Here is a 25433-nt window from a genome sequence, read left to right on the forward strand (position 1 = left end):
TGCCCCATCTTTCGTCTCATTCTCCTTTTAAAAAGTTCGTCTTCTCTTTCAGTCACAAGAAGCTTCAAGATGTAGCAAAGAGTGCAAAATTAATTGTTTGCCATAAACAAAAAATATATTAAAAAACTTGACCCATTTGTACCCTAACTCATTACAATCCTCGTGATTGATCTACGTAAATCAACAGGATCACAAGTTCCAGCAGAAAAAAAAGATAAAACAATGGCCCTGTCTCAGTCTAAATAAATGTGTGCAGCCCAACTTGAGGGTGGTTGAAGAACGCAGATATTACTGGCAAAGTGGCCCCCAATAAATTCTAAAACCAGAAGCCCCAAGCACCTCAGTTTAGTTTTCTGTGTTCGACAATCATTAACACAATAACCGAAAATAATGATCGGCCATTATAATAACAAACAACGAAATTTGTTATACCAATAGAAAACTCTCTAACTGTCAAATGTCTAATGCATCATAATCTGAACCACGGTTCTTGAACACTTCGTCAAGAAGTGAAAGAAAACTCCCTTGTTAACTAACAAAGGAAGAACCTCTTTCATTAACTGTGCGGTTTCTTTCTGTTTAAGATTACGATATTTATTTTGCTTAAACTTTTGAAAAATAAATACACAATCTTTCGGAAAATATTTTTAATATTAAACAATCATAACTAAGTTATGGTATAAAAATCTTTCTTAAAAAGCTCATAGTCATTCAGATAATAATTTATCCCTCACTTTTATAGAATCCAAATATTCGTCTCTGCGTTTTCAAAGTTTGACATCGGATTCTACGCTGAGAAAATTGAAATAGAATCTGGTTCACACCGTCAAACCCTATTCTTTCAGCACCAATTTTAATATCATCCAACCATTATTCTCTAAATACTACTGATACGAAGTTTGGAAAGTTCCAATTTACTTCACATTTGTATGATATTCATATCTAATTACACAAAAGAAAGATAATGTCTGTGATATCAATGGCTGAAAATTAATTAGCAACACAGAACAATAAAATATAACCATCCATTCTTAAATATAAAGACAAAAAATTCCCCTAAGCCTAAGAGACGACTGATCTGTTTCAGCTTTTGCCTCCTCCCCGCCCCCGTGAACAATCTTCGAGTAAAAAGACTGGGTAGGAGTCTAGCAATCTCGACGTGTTAGCAAAAAGAACATCCCATGACCTTGCCAGGAATCGAACTCTGGTCGTTCAATCAATATTTCGTTTTCCATCGTGAACACAAAACAGCCTTATAGGAACGCAAATAGAACGTGCGTGCTAAAATTTATTTCGTTTTAAAGCGAGAAGCAACACGAATCTCGCAACTTCGCAGTTCTTCTGGGACTGTACCAGTGGTTTGCTTTCATTATTAAAACGTCATGCAGACGTCAAGTATAAAACCGTACACTGAGATGTATCAAGTCCCACACCCTACAGGTAAGGGTGAAGACCCTCCCCCAACTCTGCTTTCCATTTCAACAGACAGACAATTTGCGGTGGTGTGTTCTGTCTAAGGAATGTACTGGCATCCAAAAAATGTCTGAATCAACTTCATGAAGGGCCTACGTGTGTATACAAAGTAGGCAAAAATAAATTGAATTTCGTGATGAAGTTTCACGTTCTCACGTTTTCTTGTAGGAAGTTGTGCCGTGCTGTCTGATAAAAGTTTACCGACGTTTCAGAGATAATTGCTGTCTCTACCACGGCGATAAGTGATTCGTCTTGATGATGGAGGCAGCAAGCAACCCAGAAACGTCTGTAACATGGTGTAATATCCCAGAAGAGGAATTTCGATTGGAATTTTAAACTTATCCTTGTCAGAGATCGAACCCCGAACAGTACAATGCAAAAACACATCTCCATGAAGATGTACACTCAAGGTCTGGTCTGACTGATACAGTCCGAGCCATTCATCCGACGATCTTCATAACCCTGTGATGGCTCATTATTCACTGGTATAGAAACCTACCTCCTCCTTTTTAATTTCTTGGCCGTCAACATCGCACGATAAAGGCATGATAGATTAACTCGCAGGGAACCCGCAGGAGAGGTGTTGGTTGCTGTTTTATATCAGCCAGCCAGGAGAAAGAGAGGTCCCATGAATATCTATGTATACCGCTCGGCTGTTACGGGGTTAAAAGCCCACCGACCCTTCAAGACGGTAACTGATAACCCTCATTTTTCTTGACCAAATCATGGAACGTTTCTCCCACACCTCCTGTACACTTTTAATTTCCTTTAGAGAATCTTTTCTTCTTTAATAAGGAGGGGAACATCAAATTTCCTTTTTTTAATTATTCGAATAGTGACCATAAAGAAAAGAAATTAACAAATCTGAAACCAGCTTTAATTATAACATTTTTTGTTTCTTCGTGATGACGGTATGAATAAAATCATGTGGCATGATGGATGAAGAAACGAAGGGAAAAAGGGCTTGAAATCAAAAGGTCCTTTGCTCATTAAGTTGCATATATCAAGTACGTACAAAATTTTGATTGGCCTATACTCGGGTACCGCAATGGATAAAGGTACTCGGAAAGTCTTCATTGTACTTATGAGCAGACAACTTGTCGCTCTTTCAAGAAGGCATATTATTTTTACTTGACGCCACATAGGAGGAAAAACACTATTTTGAAGTGATCACAAATCGATGAGCCCACCGGGAAAAATTCCTTGGTTCAAAAATTGTTTAATTAGTTAACCCACAATTTGTTTAAACACGAATATGGAGTGAGTCGTACTCGACAGCTGTATGTGAATAACACATAGATTAATTTACGAAGGGTCTCAAGACTTGCAACTGAATTTACATTTCTGAATGGACTTTTAAAACATAATACTGTATCTACATTAATATATCGTAAAGTAACATTTTAAAAGAGGGTCGTATTATTAATAATTTATGAAGCTGGCCGCTTTGCGTCCCGAAATTATTATTTTGCCCGCCAACAATCGTAGAGAATTACTATAAAGATGAAGGTAAAGAAGAAAGTCTAATATAATAAAAGTCGTTCGTGGATATATTATAAACGGCTCATCGTATAATTATTTTTTTTCAAAATAGAGACTTGTCAACGTTAACTTCCTCAGAGAATTTCCTTTTGGATGTTGACGTTGTATAAAAAAACAAAAGATAACATTACGTCAGCAGACTAAAATTTTTCGAGCACTGGCCATGTTCATTATTATAAATATACATCAAAATTGATCTTAACTAGAGTTGCGGATTGTTTGCGCTTTTACTGTTATAAAATCTAAACACTTTATAATGAACGGATTAAGTTTGTGTTGTAACCATCTCACAATTTCGTACGGCTTCCATGTTGTTAATATGGAGGACTGGCTATTAAGCGTTACGAAAAATGAAAGATTATTTTCACTTCCTTTGTCTCGTTATTTTCCTCTCTTCTCACTATTTATCTTTATATCCTTCTACCATTATTTTTCTTCAACTTTTCTTCTTACTTTTTATCTTATTTCCATTACTTATTTTTATTCTCTCCTTCGTCCACCTTAAAACATCGTATCCAACAACTAATTTAAGCTTAACTCCAAATTCTGCCACATCACAAAAAATAAGTGTTACTTGTTATACTTTCATATCTAAATAAACCTTCCAATTTTAAACTCCTACGTAGTTAAAATGTCGTCCTTATCGTTTCAAAAGTTATTTTTATGTATCTCACACCTTGAAGTCCATTTTGCACTTCGTATCACAAAAAATACTACCGAATGTATCCTGTCAAGTAAATCACGCTGACAAAATGCAAATATACTTAAGGCATGGAAAATCACCTACGTCAAAAACATTACATTTATTTACACACAAGTGGCATTTATCCCAGTTCATTATTTACAATAACTATAAGATATACGCGTTTAAATTGTTCCACGTAAAACACAAATAATTCATCTTAATTTTAATAGTAAACGTCTACCTAAAATATTAAAGTCAGTGGATCATATCTCTGTAATCACTGATTATTTTACATAAATGTACATGTAGACTGCCATTCATGTACAATTCGTAAGCAGCAAGAAATATCCTTTGTGATAAGGGAAGAACTGGAAATATGTAACTGATTCGTCGTTAGATTAAGAGTCCAAAATCTGCTAATTTTTTCCTGACTGAGCCTCACTCAAGTCAGTCATAATACGACTTAAATGTAAATTATTGTTTGAAAAATAAATTAACAAACAGGAACATCAACATTGTGTTATTTATGACACATAACCTCTTAATAAAATACACTGAGACTTGAAAAACATATACACACAAATATTTATTTAATAAAAGACATGTCTCTATTTTTTTAGTAAAAATACGTATTTGAAATTTCATGACGTTACAAAATGTTGTTACAGTCATCAATATAAATTCAGCGCACGAAAAGAATGGTTCCCGTAAATGAAAATATCGATATATTAATTGTCTAAAATTATATAACACGCGGTGTTTAAGTGCTTTCGCGTGCTTTGGTTTAGCACGCATGCGAAGAAAGACTCATGAAATCTAAAAGCTTGTTTGTATATAGGCTACATAAGTTTCAAATACCTAAATTCCTCAAAATTTAACAAATAAAAATGTAAGCGTCAATTGGACTCAGCTGGCTCAATATAGGGCCCAGTGGCGAAATGGTATTAACACGATAAAGAACTTGCGAGTTCCTTAAAACGCGGGAGATTTCTTGACAAGTTTAACAAGTATTAGCTTCACAAAGAAGACACTACCGTTTGGAGCAATCATAAAGTATTTTAGAACGCGTACTCCAAATGTAATGGTTAGTACCATATTTTATCACAAGTGGCGTTTGAATACCCCACTGTAGGAACTTCTGGTTGTCTAAATCACGTTTAACTGGCCCCAATAATGCGCCAACAGGTGGAGACAGTAATAATAAATGCATGTCATGTTGCTCAGGAAACCACAGTTCCCCAAATCTGACCAAATTTTGACCACTTGGCCTTGAAAGTGTTCACACACAAAACATTATGCCCCAAACTCTACATCCGAAGGCAAACGGTAACAAGAAAGACTGTTCATTACCATGAAGTTAAAATTCACATTCAGCTGGTACAATAGCTAAATAACAGTTAATAAAGTATTGTGCCTTTGTGACAGTTGAAGGCTAGACAAGACTAGAAATTATAACTTGTTTGCCACGTTTCACTCATGTTAATGACACCCCAGCACAATTATAAGTCGTAATAAGTGCGATAGATTACACGTGGAAATGCCCTCTGTTTAAAACACGTTGACAATTATAATTGTTAAATATAAATAAAAAATACATTGTGAAGAAAAATGCCGATAATAAATTTCCAAGTTTCTTATATACAACAAAACTACCTTTACCGTCAACATTCAAAATGGAACAAATGTTCATCTGACGTTGATCTACAACTAAAATAAAAAGATCATTGTTGCATCAAAACTTTAACTGTCATCAACAAACCGATAACAACTGCATTATTTTAATTACCACGATTAATAAATTATATCATTCCACCAACAGCTGACGGGCTGCGTACAACGATGAGCAGAACACGATGCAGATAAGTTCGTTATCGTACAGTACTGATTATCACCACACTCATGGTAACTATATATACCACCTACTTTAACCATCAGTAACGCTGCATTTTCGTGTTCATGTGTTCCGTATGATTTTCAGAGCAAACAGGGATTATTTCCATAAACAGCGTCAATCAGTTGTTCTTTGTGATGATGAAGTGTTGTTTTCTTTTCGGTACGATCTGAATTATTAAATATTATTCAAATGAGCTTCCTCTTCAAAGCGTTAATAGCCTTCGTTAGTATCTTGTTACGCTAGACTCGTATAGCCTTGTCATTATTTTTATACAACAAATTTTTTCTCTGTATTCTGCGTGGCTCTGATAGACACAATTAATTTCCGTGTGTATATTCTCCCTGTTTAACTGCGAACTAGTTAGATTTTCATTAAACATTATCCAGCCTTTGTAATCTCTAATTTCTTACCCTCAAGACATTTTATTGGTGCACGTGTATAATAATCAAAAAAAAAACTGGATCATTCATCTGTAACACTGTTTGTTAGTTATTTAGTTACTTTGTCATATTATAATTATTTTGCCAAATATTTAATTTGTACCTTATTCTAGTTGATTAATCATCACTATATTTTGTGTTTGCTTATAACTCGTTTAACGACGTACAGCGTCTAATGAGACGATAGTGGTGAAAAATGAATTGGAAGGGATGTGGAAATAAGCGGTCGTGGCTTAATTTAAGATACAATTCCAGAATTTGCCTCGAGGGACAGAATGAAACTACAAACCTCAAGCAGGATAGTCAGTCACGCAATTAGCCAACTAATCAGTTAATAAGTTTGTCGCTTAGTTCTGTATTTCGGTTGGGATTATATGTGCTGAAATAGAATAGGTGCATGGCTTGTGATAATCGCACAAAAGTCGATTACAATGGCGAATAAAGACAAACATGGCCCTGCGAGCGACTGATATCAAGCAAGTTCTGCAATGTAATGATAGTACAATGTTCTGTTTGCGACTCGGTCTGTTGATTTATGACAGCACAGAGAACTGGAAGACAATGGTAGTTTATCATTCATTCTAATTACTCATAATTGCACACAGTGGCTCAAGGAAGCATAATGCGATAAAGAAAAACATTACCCAAAAAAATAATATTAAAAACCACGTACAATGGGCGAAGAGATATAATTTTAGACCAGGCTTTGTTTAAACATAAGTTATTCTAAAAAGTTAGTCATCTGAGGCACGTTACAGTCACATTAAAATGTACACTCACGTGACACCACACAGGACTTTGCGCGTATCATATTGAAGATGTACACTCACGTAACCTCGTTGCAAAGGTTTTCGACCCTGAACACTGCACACTCACGTGTTACAAAAACGGCTAACCGTTGGCTTCTTTGTGTACACTCACAGAAAATTACGCTGGGTTTATATTTCCTCCCTTGTCAGTGTAACGTCACAGCCAATGAAGCTACTACTTGACGGTCAAAGTTAAAAATAACATTTTATCCTATCTGTTGCATTTTGCAACGTACGTCGTAAACATCATCGTACACGGCACCAGTAGATCATGACGAGATGTGTAATTTGAGTTTTGCATCAAAGCAGTGAATGGACTTTTGTATGATGGTTCTATGTGTCCCGCTGTTATAAAATCATTCTTGTATATCTACTAAATTTCAGCATAGCGACTATCAGCTTATAAATAAGGTCTCGATTCCACAATTATGTAACAAAAAAACCATACAAAATAGCGCCGTTATCAGTAAACTACTGTTCACCTCGTCGCTGGAAACATCTGCTCTTCACTTTTGACGAGACTGTACATTGTTGATGAGAGGAACTCCGCATTGATTAGTTTACGAGTATTATTAATGACGTCATTTAACCTTTGAATGTGCCTTGAAGTCTCAGAATATACTTAGATTCTGTGGACTAAAGAAGCATTTTATACGGGCAGAGTATTAAGAACCTACTGTTATAATGTAGTTAATATTATAGGTTAAACTATCTAGCCCGTGAAATGATAGCTGAAGCTAACCAAATGATTAATGACACTTATGCTTGCAACGCAGTTCCCTTACCGAAATAAGACATCATCCTACGACTGGTTATTTAGAAATATCAGGGGTGTCAAATTACTATCTATATAGTTAATAAAGTTTTGTGAAAAACGTTCATTTGGAAGACCGAGTAGTAAATGGCAAGACAACAATAAGCTTTAACTTAAGGAAGTAGATTCTTAGATGTATAGTTTTCTCATATCGTGTGTAATGATAAATCGGTATCGTTATCAAAGATTGAAGAATCGTGTCGTGTTCTACCCGTCATTGTTGCAAAGTCCGTACCACAAAGAAAACACAGCACTTTAACAATTACAAAGATCAACTTGTTTACACGGTTTATTGGTCGAAACTTATTAAATATTTTATTCAGAGTTATTCAACATATAATTACCACTGGGTTAATTTCCGTTTAAAAAACAGAAATACAAGAACCTGTAACAAAGTCATTTAATATAAATTACCATTGTGAGTTTATGCTTACAATGTCGCAGAAAGAACACATCTCACACGACAGTAATATTCAAGCTCCGTTTATGGACAAGAAATTGAATAAAGCTGACATAATCATCGAGTATTCATTTAAAGAAGATGTCGTTTCCTGTTGATAATCGCCTTCTTTGATACTGGGTCGTGAAGTATCGTAGCAATTCACCGACGTTTCAGGGGCATTTTCTGACTACATCGCCAAGATTATTTGATATTTTCATTCTTTTCTTATATGTCAATTCATTACTCGTTCTCTCCTGTCCTCATTTCACATTGCATCTTCCTTTCTGCATTCATCTCTCCCCCATACACTTTAAGAGACTCCCCCAACCCCCAAATAGCTCCAAGTCACTGTCCTTTTCAATCGTCTTCCCAATGATGGAGGCAGTAAAAACCTCTGAAACGTCGGTCAACATTGATTTTTAGAACAATGAACTCCCCAAAACGAAATCCAAGATTCATTATTGTCACCAAACGTATTTAATCAATCCTGGCAAAGGAATTAAATATCAAATGGCTAGAAACAGCCACACTCGTAGTCCTCCATTGTTTACGGCCTGTGAACATTTGCATGACGGTCTGTGGGCAACAATGAACCAACACACTGTGTTTTAAAACCTTTAGTGGTCTATTTCCGCCAATGATACAAGCTTATGACGTTACAGAACTATTTCCTTTTATTATTTCTTTGAAAACAACAAAGTAAGTTTGTTAGCGCAAAAGAGACATAGCTAAATTTTAAATTGTATTTGGATATAATTTGGATTTATGAAACGACAATTCATTTTTGCTACCACATTAATGTGATTTCTGTCACTGTATTCTTCGCGTACAACCTGAGGATACGTCATGTCATAATGACAAAGAACCCTCTCGACATGGCTGTCTGTTCTCGAAGATAAAAAATTGGAACTATGCCATTCTTGCATCAAACTCTTTAATTCCAATATGTTATCACCACATAATTTTAATGGACCTTACCAGTTATCTAACCTACCAGTAAATATGTCAACTCTATATAAAATTTCCACACGCCTGTTTACGGTGTTATCGATTTTTTTTCCCGCTGGGTTTATTTAATTGTTCTGAGTAACACCAAATTGCAAAAAGGAATAATGATCGCACAGGAAACGTCATCCAGGAAAATTCTACATTACGGCGATAAGAAGTGTATTACTAATTAGTTTTGTGAGGGTAGATAGACGACATTGTTTTAATGTGCAGGAAAACAATTTATCACGGCAACTGAATAACAGACATCAGGTGACCGGCAAGAAAGTGTAATCATGCAGGTATCAGGAACAGACAAATGACAAGCTATTCGCGTTGGAGTCAAACACCAGGAAGCACATTTTGTGGCAGTTTTGTGGTACCGGACTGAACATTAAATTCTGCCGCCACAAATGCTACAACAACACAGTCATTTAAATGATGATTTACTGATCACTAATGTAGACAAATAAAATGACTACACGTTGCTGACAAAATGTTTTAACTGCACGCATGAGAAACCAGCACAAAACTAGGAAACAACTTATTTCTTGAAGCAGAACCTGTCTTCAGAAGCTTACAGTACGCTCAGCTAGTCAATAAAAAGAACGCGTGTTATAGAACCCAGAAGTTCATTAACGTGATCACGATAGTTCACCACAAGTCTCTATCCTGAGGCAGATAAATCCATTACACTCCCGATCAGTTCCTTTAAAACCGTTTTAACCGTCTTCTCATCTATACGTAGGTCTTCCAGATGGCCTCTTCCATTCACGATTATTAAATTTTAATCCACGCTCTAATATCCACTAATACAAGTAGGATATAAGATTTTCACAGCGGTTAGTAAGAAGAAGACTGTCTTCTGGGTTGAAGAGCCCTGATGATGGAGGCAGCAAGAACCTCTAAAACGTTGGTGAACTTCTAACAGACTACAATGCTCTGCAACCCAGAAGCCAAGACATATTTCCTCTAATACGGTTCGCAATCTCTTCTTTCAAAAAAGTTGTAAAACCATACGCGATGGTAGCGCCAAAACCCTATAATCACTGCAGCCAGGGATATGGTGGGTACTGGTGATTGGTGTGCGTCTCTTTGAAGACTCTCGCAGGGATTAAGATGGCGCGGTGCTTTGTGAGGGTAAGAAAAGGAGAGTCAACCAAGCGATGCATTGCGACAGCTTATTCCACGCCAATGGAACGATTCCATCGATTTCAAATACTCCTGGATACGCCGTGAGAGGGACACAGATTCTGCTCATAAAACCGTGATGAAAAGAAGAAGACGATGTGGAAACAAACAGAATCAATCCACAATTACAATCCCTAGATAACGTGAAATTTTATATTACAAGCCTCAAGATCAGGCAAGAATAATTCAATCGAATAATTAGCAATGTAATTAATTACACAACAAATATTTTAAGTAGAATATGAAAAAAACCCAAAATAATAACAACATAATTTATAAAAATAAATTGCATAGTCTGCGAGCATATTGCTTGCTGAAGGTAATATTTACACTGGTTTCATATTTTTTTACGTGAAGGGGTTCATGTGCAGTTGTTCCGTTTATGTTTTAAATGGAATAACCTATACTTAAGTCTACAGCGTGATAACCAGCTGGATAATCTAGGTTCGATCCCAGCAAAGACTTTTCTATTCGCCGCCCCGTTTAGACAGGTTTTGAGGCCAACTCACCACCTCAAAGAAGCTCTTAACCGGCGGTAAAGCGACTGTCCAGGTAAGGAATGTGTGGAGGTATAGTACCATTCCTTCACGAGCCTCAAACAGTATGGTGCTTAAACACGGGGACAATATCATTTTGCATTTATAATACTATCTATGCTATTCGTAAGAAGGTAAAAGTGCTATTAACAATGCTTCACTAAATATGGCCTTGGTCGTATTTTGTCAATTCCTTATCTACTTTCAAGGATATTAAATGAGGTGAGCCAGTAGCCACGTAAGCAAACGGACAGCAGTTTATGAATCACGACTCTAAACAAATCAAGCTACAGGATTAAGGTCCAGTAATCTCTATTCAAAAATAAATTTGAATGTCGTCTCCAATGTAGTTTCCCCCAAAACACGATTATAACCAAAAACTTGTTCTTTTTTCTTTCAAACGAAAGAAACCAAGAATCCATGCATGCTCAGTCCTCAACATTATTATCCCTTCCTTTAAGCCCTGGTAATAAACGAGACTGGTCTTCATCCTTGCCTGTCCCTGACAAGAGGTTCAAGCCACCTGCTGAAGAGAACCAGTGTACATCCTGTTCAAACAGACTCACCGATTGAATTGGGTGTTAAACAGCGTTCAACTGCAACGGTCTGCCCCTACTTCTTGCCTCCTTGAAAATCGTTCGTGATTGGCGCCCTAAAGAGGCTACCGAAATAATTCATTACCCCTAACAACGAATCGATGGCTGTCTAATGCCAACATTGATTGATAGATTGTTTAACGTTATACTGTACTATACAGGCCTATCACTCAATTGTGCATAGATGGGAAAATAATTAAGTCCCACAAATCCATTACTAAGACACCGCTCCTGGACGTCAGATCAAGTATTCTTCTGTGGTAAGTCTACTCATCGGATCACCGCGAATTGCGATAGGGGAAAGAGAGAAGTAATAACATTCTAGTTCCATCGTTCCGGATATTATATGAAAAGCAGATTAAAATACCCCTAACAAACTCGAAGGTTCAAGGTCTCCACGTTCACTTAACTTTGTAGATAAATTTCAATATTACAATTTTTTCTATAACTTGAACCCCTTAGCTGTCTCTTCCGTTCAGCTTTACCTACTAAATCTTTGTGTAAATTTCTTTTTCGTTTCTCGTAAGTGTGTTACAAAAACAACGCCTTAATATATTTATACGCATTCAATATTTTGAAAATAAAAATAAATATTGGAACGAAAAGCAAATAAAGAACGGGTTCATTAATAAATTGAGAGAGGAATAAATTAAGGGAATGCTTTTTAATATTCAGTTCCAAAACCATTATCGTCTCGTTGCTTTTCAAAACACAAAATATGAAGAGATATAAAGCAAATACAGAATATCCAAACAAGACAGATGGGGCCAGACCGTTGGAAGCCAAATGAAAGGTAGTCACATCAAAACAAAATGAACCATAAAGCTGATAACAATGATAATGCGAAATATGCTTACCCCTTACTCCAATCAGATTGTAAATACATCTTGTCCAGGAATACATGAATGACACAGTATCAACTTGAACGATTACATATCATCCACAGTCCATAGAACGTAAGACATGTGTGATACTGCACATAAATTCATTAAAAGTAACATATAACATATATTTTAAATATTAATTTAATAGACTCTCTACTAACTAGGTCAGCTACTAGGTATAGGTTCTTTGCGGAAGTTTCGACGTATCTAATATATGAACAATAGATAAATTTAAACTTGATTTACAAAAGAAGGTTATCATTCCAATATCCAAAAACGTAGTAGAAAAAAAGATATTCAAGGCGTCGTTTGTGTCAGGCGGGCAAACTGCTTGTGAGAATACGAACACATGTGGACTATTTAGAAAGAACATCTACTCTATGATTTTATACGTAGAATAGCTTTGAAAAATGCCAAGCAACAGCAAAGGAAAAAGTCTAACCAAGGATGACACGCATTCATATGTCAAAGCAAAGAGGGCAGTTCTACTTAATCAAGCAAGGTGGAAGGATAGGGGGTTTGCGAGGGGGGGGGGAGATGCGAACATGAAATGGGGGTGTGTTACAACCGCTATCTTTAGGGATTTACAAAGAAATCTTTTTCTGTTGGCAAATACCTACTGCCAACTACTACCTTTTAATTGACATTTAGGGTTTATTTCAAAACCTATAATATTAAAACGTGTTTCTGGAGTAACCCATCGTTGGTAAAAAAAACCTACAGTATTATCTGTGCGTATACATTAATTTTTAGTGGTTCTTTTCTGAGATTGATACTGTAAAAGAACTTAATGACAAGTGACATGACAACAATGAATTGATTATGATTTAATAGTAGGAAAAATGTAGAACACTTTCATTGTCTTTATATAACAATCATCAAAAAGTCTTACATAACAACCACATTTCCAGTATTTTCCTAATATTTTATATCAGATAGGAAATTGTCTGTCTCTTAGTTTATTTAACGATACTAGCCCAACAGCATATCTTACGGGTCGAAGGTTCTGAATGAATTAAGAACTTGGAATAAATCGTGGCCTACTTAACATGTTACATATTACTTGAGTTTATAATACCTATAAAATATTTTTTTAAATTCAAAACAAATGCGGCGAAGAGACATTTTAGCGACAGCACCAGGTTCTGACCACGTGATATCCTACAAGCAGCCATTAATTTTCACTTAGGATATGGATATTCACCCAAATAAAATAAAGTAAAGTGAACCTGACGCCTTAAAATTAAAATTATTTTAAATAAGATACATGTCCCTGTGACCAAGCACCATGCCTGATAAGATGCATAGGGGCGTAGACATTAAACTCTGCCTCGTGTTCGGAAGGTTACGGGTTTAAATCTCGGCCAGGAGACCGACAAACCCGAGACTTTCTTCGCTTTCTTTAATCAAATTCTGACCTAGTAACTTTAATTTGGCCACTACCGCTTCCTTCCAAAACATTTCCAATTCATTGTGCACTAATCATCTTATATTCGAAGCTTTATAATCTAAGATGCTGGTATCATCGTTAACGTAAACACAGGCTGCATAAGATTCCCTTTTTACTGTTATTTTTAAGGTGTTCAATGCACGTCTCTTGGAATTTGTCCTAGCGTAACTGAGTTTAGAAACTGCGCACTTATTCGCTTCTGAATTACGTTATTACGTATTATTCTTTGTGTGTAAACCTGCGACTTGACACAGCTCCAGAAACTGAAATCACTTAAGACTCCTACGCACTTTCCTTACGACAATTTTGCAAGTTCTGACGTGTTAGTACGTGGAACGTGGTCTGCCTACAAGGGGGGGAAAAAAGAAAGAAAAACTTCAAGAATTTTCCAACTGTGCCATTTGTATTCTTCCAGAATAACTGATTTTAAAATCATAAAGTATTTGTCTTTGTAACCAGTCATCACGCTCACAACAGTTAATAACCTGAATATATTTTTCTAAATACAAACACATTATCCAGCTATGTATTGGAAGAAACCTGGCGTTAATTCCATAATTATCAGGCACGTCTACAACAACGTATTATTTCTAGTCGAACAGCAGAATAGAGAGAAATTAACCCTCTAAACCGAGTGGTAAAAAGGCGAACCACCTGATTTTCTATTAAATAAATCTTCATTTATGGGTTTATCATGTTTCCCAGGATAAACAGCGATTATTTCGTTAAACATCGTTATCAAGTTCGTCTTTGAAATGGTAAAGCGTTGTTTTCTTTGCGGTACGTCCTGGTGTTTTTTTTATAATATCAGAGGACTAATTGTGAAAGGAAATACATGAGGCGTTAGGGTCCATCTGTTATATTCTCTCAGCCCAAGGCGTATTTCACACAAAGCTAGTGAATCTATTTGCCTTTGACAGGAAAATACTTGCACAACTTGTGTGACCTCAAACCCAACTTGATCTTCAACCTCTGCCCTTCTATAGGGACTATTCATCCCTCCGTCTGTTGCCTCCTTCCGATGTTTACCTTCGGCTCCGCAAACTCGTATTAGGATACCACCTCTTACATACGCATGGACACCTCTAAAAGAGAAGAGGGTATGAAAAATCACTCGTGGACGTTCTAATTCTCATGTCAGAGTTCCCTTAACAATAGTTATCTCTTCAGGAGAGATGCCTTGTTATATTTTCACCCGTCAGTGAACGTAAACCAGATATAACATCTGAATCATAGCTCAAAGAAGTACCCGGGACTCAATATAGTGCAGAGTCTCACGGTAAGATATAAAAAAATGTAAGTAGGTATTTCAAATTATGAGCTCAGTCACCATGTGAATTTACCTAATTTATTAAATTCTATTCAAAAATTCGTCCAAAGATGAAATAAGAGTAACAAAAAGCAATCAGGCTTATTGTGATTCGTCTTGCTTCAGTTCCGAAAAATGCCTTGCGAATTTGTGCGGTCACACAAGTGGTATTTTAGTTTGGAAACATCTACATATTACGACTAATGTCATAAAAGGTGATACTCACACGCGAAATAAAACTGTCGGAAATATATGAAGATGACCATCTTCTGGGTTGTAAAACCGTACAGTCAGGGCCCTGATGATGGAGGCTAAGGGAAATCCGAAACGTTGGTGAACTTCTACTAGACTACACGGCGCTAAAACCCAGATAACAGTCATTTTCGGACTCACCACTCTGAGAATCTCAAATCAAAATTAACCTCACTGAAAAGTGCCCATTCAATTTCTGTTCCAGATTAAGACCACAAATCATGGATTACGGTAGCATTTCAAAGGCGTTATTTGCGCTGATGTATTCCGACATCATTTTTGAACATGTTCCGACAATGATCTCAGCTAATATTGTTGCTTAACAATGGCCTTGCCATGCGGACTACCCATATGCCAGAAAACTCACGACAGACGGACATAGTCGGGCTCACCAGAGCGTTAAGAACAGACGTGTATGTCGATAAAATATTATAAATACCGTAAAAAATTTCCGCGCAAGGCATTTCGTTGTTGAAAATGCAATTTGAGCGTGTGTATACTTCATGTTATCGGAGTAATGTATGGGCCACGTTATTTACAGAAATTGTTATACACAGTTGTGATTCCAGGCTAAATCTTACCTAAACTCCGGCCCAAGGAGGTTTATTGGGGTGTTCTTCAGTCTCTATAAGCATGTGTAGGGCAGTACTTTATATTATATTGTCTGCTTCTTTCCAATCCATTGCTTATTTATGATCCTATCATGTAGTCTGAGCTACGTATGGCGTTATAAAATAAATAATTAATAAAGTTATTCAGATTGACTTACTTTCTTCCTCCAGAGACATATATAAAACGAGAGGCAACATTAATTTTCGTAAATGCATTTTAATCTCAGGACTTCAAGTCAATTCAACGTTTTAAACAGAACTGCAGTAAACATGCATTCTTTATTTAAAAGATTTTCATATTAACTTTTTTTCGTAGCAATGAAAACATGAGACTTGCAAATAGACAAACAAGAGTTACATCTCCCTGTCTTATTTTGGCTTCGTCTCAAGTAAAACCTAAAATAAGGTGAAGGATAGAGTGGAATTCTTCGTGTCCCTGCCTCAATATTTGCAAAAGCGCCTGTCCTCTTTTCCTGTATTGTACATTCTATGAAGATTACATATTTATGTGAACACTTCTTTCATTTGTCAGGCCTCCATACGATTCCAAAAAATTCTCAGAGCAGTACTAAAAAATGTAAGAGGGATAAATGGAATTTTCCAAACATTTTCTTTAATACTGCATTACCCATTAAAATCTCCCTTCTCATGCATACGCCTGATACACACTGCCATGCCTCGACATATCGCATGAAAATAGTATATTTCTTCAACTTTTTCGATATTAGTCGTCTTCTGGGTTGTGAATTGTAATAACCTAACGACTTGTAGTTAGAGACCAACATTTTGGAGAAGCATTCTGCTTCCATCTTCAGAGTACTGAAGAAAGGGAACCCCCAAGATCATATACAGAGTGGGTGGGAAGTAAGTAGGCATTGAGAAATGGTTATAACCTCTATATTTCAAATGTATAGCGATTATATAATGCCTACTTACTTCCCACCCATCCTGTAGTGCTCCGGGGTCCACCACTGCCTTAAAACAGCCCTTGATTTAAGAAGGAATTCTACGCAGTCGTCTTTCGCGCTAATTTGCTCGTAATTTTTGTCATTTCCAGTTCAAAACACGTACTTCAAACAAAACTAAAATATAAGTTTAACACTTTGCAAAACAATGATTAAAATAAAGGGACAATGACTTCTATGGACAGTCAGACAAGAAAATCGTCCCACAGCATTGCAAGTTCACGTCTCCACGGGGAACTATGCAGAAAAATAATTTATGACGTATTATCGAACACCAGAAAATCATTTGCTACTTTACTTTCTAAACTTCACTTTTAAATGAATATTTCAGTTTCTAGGTTTCCATAATAACTGTGTTGACCAGATATGTGAGTCAGTACACAATCTAGACGACTGGGAATCGATTCCCGGTACGGCAGGATTTCTATCTTTATCACAACGTCCATACCAACTCCTGGGTTCACTCATTATCCTATTCGATGTGTACCGGGGTTCTTTCCCCGGAGGTAACAAAGAATGATGCTAACCACTCACCCTCATTTAGTGCCGAGGTTAATGCAAAGAGATAAACCTCCACTCCCCCCATATATCAGCAGTACTTAGTTAAGTACCAGGGATAACTTAATTAAGTATTGCTGACGTATGGGGCAACTGATAAATTTTCATATATAAAAATGCTATGACATACAGGCCTTAATTTGTTGTTAAAAGGGACCACTAAGTAATAAACACAGCCCGCATAAAAACTTTATAAACGAGGTACGTCGTTTTCAGCATTGAAAGGGTCAATTCGTGATTCTCAAATAGAAGAAAGAACCGTCTCCCCCCACCCCCCACACACACACACGCCATTTTTCTTGCGTGCAGTCAGCCCAGTTCTTTACCTACTCAACTTTGGAAGTGACATTTACATTAAGTAACACAAGTTCCGTCCAGCCTCTTGTTTGAATAGTTGCCTGGTACAGGAAATCCAAGATTCATTCCAATTGCATTCCGAGAAGAAGGTTGGTGTTACGGGACGACGGCTTGCCGACTGAAGAGGGGTATTATGTGTGTGAGAGGCAAACAATCGGGGATGGAATGTCTACAGTCAACACTCGCGCCAAGACGTAGCAGACAACGTTTGATACTCAGCTTCATTCGGGGTCGTCAGTATAATCTCTTCCCCACACACACGAATCTTCAATTTGCTATTATTCAAAACACGCAGAAGTTTTGCTTCTTATTTAGGACATTCCAAAATGAATAGACAAAATTTCATAAATGGTTGCTTCCGGGCAGTTTATAATCTTTCGTGTCCCCCCATCTTCCGTCTAAAACGTCGAGATAAAACTACACGATTTTTCCTGTTGTTTTGTATGGGTGTGAAACACGGTCTGCCATGTTACAAGAACACAGATAAGGGTATTTGAGAACAGGGTGCTGAGATGAATATTGGTCCAAAGACGGGCGAAGTGCCAAACAAAACTGAAATCTACATAATGAGAAGCTTCGAAATTTGTTCTCCTCGCCAAATTTTAGGATCAAATCAAAGAGAGCATGGGTAGATGAGAAATGCGTACAAACGTTTAGCTGGGAAGCCTGAAGGAAAGAGGCCATTCGAGGGACTTATAAACAGATGGCAGAAAAATATTAAAATTTATATTGGGGAAATACGATTAGAAGGTAGGTTTATTCTCAGGACAAGGACCGGTTGTTGTAAACAGATGACCCTTCCCAAAAGTCACAGACCTGCTTCAATAGCTAGATAGCTACGCGACTATCAGTTTCACCAGGATTATGTCCTATGTAATTAGTTACTCGGGAGACCCCGGGTTCGAAACTCGGCGAGGAGACGGGAATGTGCCGTGTCTCACTTCTATTCTCCCCGTAAGCATTCATGTTGTGATGCCTGGTTACACGATCGACTTTATAGCGTTGTCCTATAAATGTAATTCTCCGTTGAGCAGAAGAAACGGTCACATTTCAGCCCCACGAATTGTGACGTTCCATCCGTTTCGGTGGAGTACATCACTGGTAGATATAACCTCCGTCCGTCGCGTCTATTAACACCTCGCGGGCTGCCATGACAGATTTACCTCACGTCTATAATAAAGTACTGCTTTGAAAGACAGAAATGCATTATGACAAAATCATCATGTGAGTCCGCCCGGTAGATACGACCTCTGATTACGTCACGAAACGAACGTTAATAATTCAGTGCCACCAGACGCCATAATACATGCAATTTGATGCAATCATATTTTATATTACACAGATGGGTTTTTGTAACATATGTATTATTCTAACATTGATTATGTGATTCTTTATATGCAGTTATGCAAAACTACATATTGTTACCCTATCCCTGCATATAAGTTGTAACTACGTGCATCCACTACCAGATTTAACATTCAATAACACTGCAATTTGCCTACAGAGTGCATTTCTATGTATTTTGTATGAATCTCAGAGGCGATTATATCCGAAAAAAGCGTTGATCATTTGATATTTGTAATGGTAAAGTGGTGTGTTTTCTTTGCGGTAAGAACTGAGTTTTTAAATATTATTTAAAACTTCGTGCTTAAAATGATTGAGTGAAATCAAGCCTCGAATTTTTGCAAGCATGAACACGAAGACGCTTCTACATGCAAACTGGGTTCTATCGCTTCTCCTCGCACTGTTCAAGTTCTGGAAAGAGTAGACCGTAAAACGACCAATTTCAGGTCTCAACATATAGGACGTGGAAGGAAAAATTGCTCTACCGCAATTTTAGATCCGCTTTTAAATATTAACGCCAGAATCTTCGTGCTACGAAAATTTTATATGAAAAATACATTCACGGTCTTCATTGGATAAAATTACAGTGAGATACACATATGTTCTCTTTAACGAAAGCGGTGTACCTGATTATATTTGATTTTTCGGTGTTCTTTGTGATGTCCTTTGTTCATTATTTTCCACTGCATATTTCATAATAATGACAGAGAGAACAAATTTCTCAGTGTGTTATGTCACTATCCATTGCTATCACTTGGTTTCAAAATTAAATGTCAGCGCTAAACACGCAATGCGTTCTACGGCAGGTAAATCAGCCAAAGCTGTATCATTTGAAGGTGTACAACGTTCGTTTAATTTTTCATAAAATTGTGTTAAAATTATCGACGTTCTTGTTATGTTACGACACGTCGCCAGCTGTTAGTTATGTTCTCCGCCAAGCTGCTTTCCGGAAATAGAAGAGGAAAAAGTGTTTAATTGCATTGACATTCCAGAATTTAATCTTCTCTGAATTTCTTCATAAATGCAATCAATATAGATTTGTTACTAACATTCACAAATATCTGGCCGACTAAGAAACCATAAGCTTTTGAAGGAAGTAAAGACCACGATAATAGTCTGTTAGGAGTGTCACCTTAAATATAAATTCCCTTCAAATTTTATCAGCTATCATTAATTCCCTAGAAATTATTATTGGTTATAAAATTATGCCTTTTAATTAATGGTGATTTGATGAAGATGATAAATATGAAGACAGGCGATTGTGAAGAAGTGGATATTTTCACAATTTTCTATACTTTTTCTCTAGATATTCCCAAGTTTCTCTCTCGCATTTATTCCTCTCACTTTGAGCCTTAATTCTTCTATAGTTTCAGATGACGGTTAATGTATTTATATTCTGTTCAGTCCCACGAGGTACCAGGGTATTCCCAACACACAGCCAATGACCACGAAGGTCAATGTAGATAAACGGGAATATCCATAATTGCAAGTGTGGGATTTGAACTTGCTATACATAGTTCTACAAACATTAAACGATTCACATTGTCACACTTCATAAGACCCCAACAGCAAACAATTTATTAATTTCTGTCCTTGCAAACGCACGGTCAAGTGATAAGTCATAGTTTATCACGTGATTTATTCCACATAGTAAAAGAACGGGAAAAATCCCAAAAAAGTGCTTGCAAACTGATAAAAGAAAAAACCTGAAGGCATAAAAAATAGGTAATTTCAATTACAATGTCTAATCCAATAAGATTTATCAAAAGTTTTGCATTGTAAATGTATGTTTAAAAAAACTCTTATGACTCTTGGTACATGTTGAAAAAATACTGAGTAGTAGGTACTGTGAGAACCTCAAGTCTTACATAGTAGGTACTTATTTATTCGATAATTCGCCAGCATACTAAAACAATTAGATTGTTATAAAACGCGTATATTTATCTTGATTTAGCTAGATCTGTAAATTTTGTACTAAGGATGTCTCCTTAAGTAATACTTATGTTAACATTGCACTAAACATTAATTTCATCAATTCCCTCACACAATTTCAAATAACCAGTTTACCTATAAAACATTTCATCTCGACCCACGTTGTGAAAGTTAATATTTAAACAAGGAGGTGTCATGACTCTTGGAATTTTTATGTAACCCAGATGTTTGCTTTAGAATTTAACAAGATAAATCTATCTTCTGTTTCTCTTACAAACAATATCCAAGATTACTTCCCAACTCACACAAATATCATATCTTTTCGCAGTAAAACTTAGTCACACATTTCAACTGATTACCTCATTTTCTGGAATATCACTGATATTTCAAACTGCTTAATTGAAAACATTCGATAATCTCTGCTGAAAGGACGAAGAATCATGAGAATTTATAGACTATAATAATTTCTATCCCAATTATTTTACACTGACGTTAAAGCAAAGACGGAAAGAAGGCTAGTTAGAAAGGAATAACAAATATTAATAATGCCCAAGACTGAATTGAAAGTTTAGCTCCAAGCAGAAGTTAAAGATGAAAATATAAGATAAGACGTTAATTTAAATCTTCAAAGTTGAAACGCTTCTCCAAAACACAAATACCCATACAAAATTCGGATCGTTGTGTGGTTAGCATTCCTCCTTCGTATTGGTTGGGGGATCTCGTGTTCAAATCTAGGCCCGGAGACAAGCTATTCACTGAGGTTTTTCGTAGATTTCCTCAGTTCCTCCAGGCATTAAATTAGGTTATGACCTTCCACATATTCTCCACTTCATTATTCATTCGATGCTATATAGTTTGACGCACTGAAAATGCGTCGATAAATAATATATAACTAAAATACTTAAGGACAACGATGTTTTATAACAGCCGATATAAGACTTCACGGTGGAGGGGTAGTGGAATCCATTGGCTGATTCTCTGTCCCGTACAGCATCTGACTTCAAGTCCTTCGACCCTTTACTTTTCTCCATCCAACCACATTAAACCACGGCTAATTTATTCGCCCTTCACTTCCGAGCCAGCTAAACCCAATTATAATGCAAAATTAGGTAAAGCAGCCCCTGTACCTGGGTGAATGAAGCGAGACGCGTTCACGAGACACCCAGTTTGCTGTTAACGGCTTTGTATCCAACTTCATTTGAATTTCAAGCGAAAAATCATTACGTTCTTATTCAGTTTGTCACTCATTAGTGATTACCACTCGTGCTTCATATTCACGAGATCGTGGCCTATTTTAAAGCAGGTTGCTGTCCCAAAATTTACCTGAAGGGACGGGAAAACCACGGGAAGTCCTTGATACCTGAGGTTCTAATGACGGTGAAGACCTTCGAGGTCCTGCCTCCGTGTGGATATGCAGATGAGTATCAAAGTCTCTATCTTCAGGGTTTAAATGCGGCAGGCAGCGGGTTTCTTCGAAACAACTTCAAACTAAAGTTTAAGTACTGAGGCAATTTGTAAAACAAATCTTATCTTCTGTTTTTGTATTTAAATCGCAAAATTATAATTTTGGCTGTAGAAAACAAATGTGTTTAGACTGAATTTCCAACATGTGGAAGAGAACATAACTTTTCAATTATATTATCTAACTGTTAGCTAACAAAATGGATAGTGTTTCTTAACTAGATATCTCGTCTGTAGCATGTAATGGGTTAAATTGATACTAAATCAAAAAATTATTTTGTATTAAATTAATAGTTCAATAACGCAGAGTTCAAGGAGCCAAAAAACACGCCTAAGTGAAAAATTATTTAAAATATCACCTACATGCAAGGGGACGGTATTCATCTCTTGTATAAATTTTCTGTTAATTAAATCCATTCTTTAGATTCACCTGCTTTGATGTTGTGTTCTCATAGTATAATTTAAGTGGTTTTATAACTCCACTAAAGTATCCAAGTGTAATGTGTTCTTTAATTAAAAACACTCCTCCAAGTAATAAAGTTAATTTCCCTCTCTTTCTAATGAAACAGGTTCGTTATCCAGCTGGCAAAAGTGCCCCCAAACAATACTGAGGCTAAATTTAATTAGTTTTTCGTATTATTGTACCAAAAAATCAACGATTTTCCAATGTGAGACTTGAGGTTTTCAGGCCTGTGAAGATGTAGATGTTTGTCTTCTGGGTAGTGGCGCCGTGCAGACTTTTAGTTAAATACCAAATCGCCTCCATCTTCAGGGCTAAAATTAGAGTCAGTATTTTCCTCCGAAACGTTAGCATCTATTAGTCCGCAAGGCGTTATAACCCAGAATAACACAAACAATCTTCCGACACTTAATGTACATTTCAATTACGAAGGTTTTAGGGACACAGATGTTTATAGGCTTATAATTGATGGTACAACATATCAAAGTCTAATCGCGATGTTTGCAGTTCAATGACTGACCCAATGCGACGATTCCACGCGGTCAAGCCATGGCTCGTTACATGCATACCATTTGTCCATGGATTCGAATCCCATTCGAGGCAGTGATAGTTGTCAGCTAATTTTATATGTTGTTCTGTGACGACATGATGGGCCATATCCCATCCAAAGGACCATATTCTGGGTCAAAAAACGACAGGAAACTAATCCTAGTAATACGAAGCAAGATCTTTACTGTCGAATATAAAATGGTGCATGCTTTCAAAATTATATAGGGAAAAGTTGAATAGAAAACAGGTCCACTCATAGACACACACATACAAATTCTTTTAAATCCAAACTATTATTTTAAGAGGATCTACCTATGATAGTCCACTTCTGATTATATTAATATAAAATAAATGTATCACCAATTAAAACAAATTACATTTCTTTACAAAATTAAAGCAAAATCAACACAAATTACCCACAGTGGTCTAGTTTCGCGAACACATTTCCGGTGGAAAACGTAACATCACGCACAGACACCATCGTTAACAGGTGTCTAGGGGGCGCGGGGTATGGTAATTAGATAAAGTAAGTAATAGAAGTGATACATATCTACTAATTAAAATTTCAACAAGTTTTTATAAATAACTCAGATAACTTTCGGATTTAACTAAGGTAGCAGAGGAGAAGGGACAAGCACAAGACAAGCTGAAATCTGATTGGTTTGCCTGTTTCATTAAGCATATTTGTCGCACATACTTCCGTCTTCCATTTGCAAATTATGAATAAGACGACAAGCAGTCAGTGACCCACCTGCCCCTTGTGACTCATGAAACTCTCAATGTCACTCGTGTCCTAATTAGAAGAATTAACAAGCTGAAAACATAACAAGCGAGAACTACTAGGCAGTTTATAGACGGTGGCAAGATTCAAACTGTCGTTTGTCGTATTAATAGCAAAATTAAAAATGTATCGTCCATAAAAGGAGAATATCAGCCTTTCCGTGTTACGCACGAGTTACATCGCTTATAAACACTAACATGCTGCTTCATGAAATCAGTGGAAGAAACTTCAGCAGCTATATCTTAGCAATGAAACCGAAGTCTTACAGTTGAAATAAAATATGGTTGATTTGAGTAATAAAGTGAAGAACTGGTAAATACACTGATTCCAAAATAAAACAGTACAAATAATTCAATGGGCAGTAAGTTACAGGATATGTACGACTACAGAGCTACTCACCACAGCAATGACATGATTAAGTGTTTATTACACTGGCAGTCATATGCAGAAATTTTGACACTGCATTGCACTTACCTGTAAATAAAGAAATTTTAACATCAGAACTCACAACAGTAGCGGCAACAGTGTTCACATATATCTAATTAAAAACAGTGAAAATTATAATACAGCACTTTTCATTTCTTGTAAACAGTTTGTTTAATTTTCATTGTGACACTTTTAACACATAATATTATATTCAACATCGAAGTTGTATATAACACTAAATTTATTCTGACCTAAATTTCTAAATCATGTCTTCTATGCTCATTAATTTTTATCCCCGTATCACGATGGTTTGTAGTTTATTTTTCTTCGACAGATGAACTGTCGCTGGGTTTCACGTTGATATACACATTTTGTTAACTTTAATGAAATGCCTCATATTTTATATCCAACTTGTAATGTCCTTGTCACGCATACCAGATCATCTTCATCTTATGCTATTATCAATCGGTTGTTAATAAAATGGACGTAATAAAATGACTGTGAAACTTACGTATTAACTCCAGTTATCACATGTGAAAAAACTTGAACGTTGTGTGACTGTTTTGTACTACATGAAGTTTTTTGGTATGTGTTATAAATAAATAATTACACGCCCTTCAGATATTTCGCTAATTTATGGACACCCGGTACTATCCTTCATAGATCTTGTCACTAGGGACTCCAT

At 36.4% G+C, this 25433-nt stretch overlaps 1 protein-coding gene across 5 annotated transcripts in view; it reads right to left on the reverse strand.

Moving 5' to 3' along the window:
• retn (retained) overlaps positions 1-25433 on the reverse strand; it is a 258244-nt gene that overhangs the window by 76349 nt on the left and 156462 nt on the right. The gene's annotated exons all lie outside the window — the stretch shown is intronic.

Source organism: Zootermopsis nevadensis, unplaced genomic scaffold, assembly GCF_977971745.1.
Source record: "Zootermopsis nevadensis isolate Lab colony 2312 unplaced genomic scaffold, Znev_1.0 Znev_ptg000007l, whole genome shotgun sequence".
NCBI classification, from domain to species: domain Eukaryota; kingdom Metazoa; phylum Arthropoda; class Insecta; order Blattodea; family Termopsidae; genus Zootermopsis; species Zootermopsis nevadensis.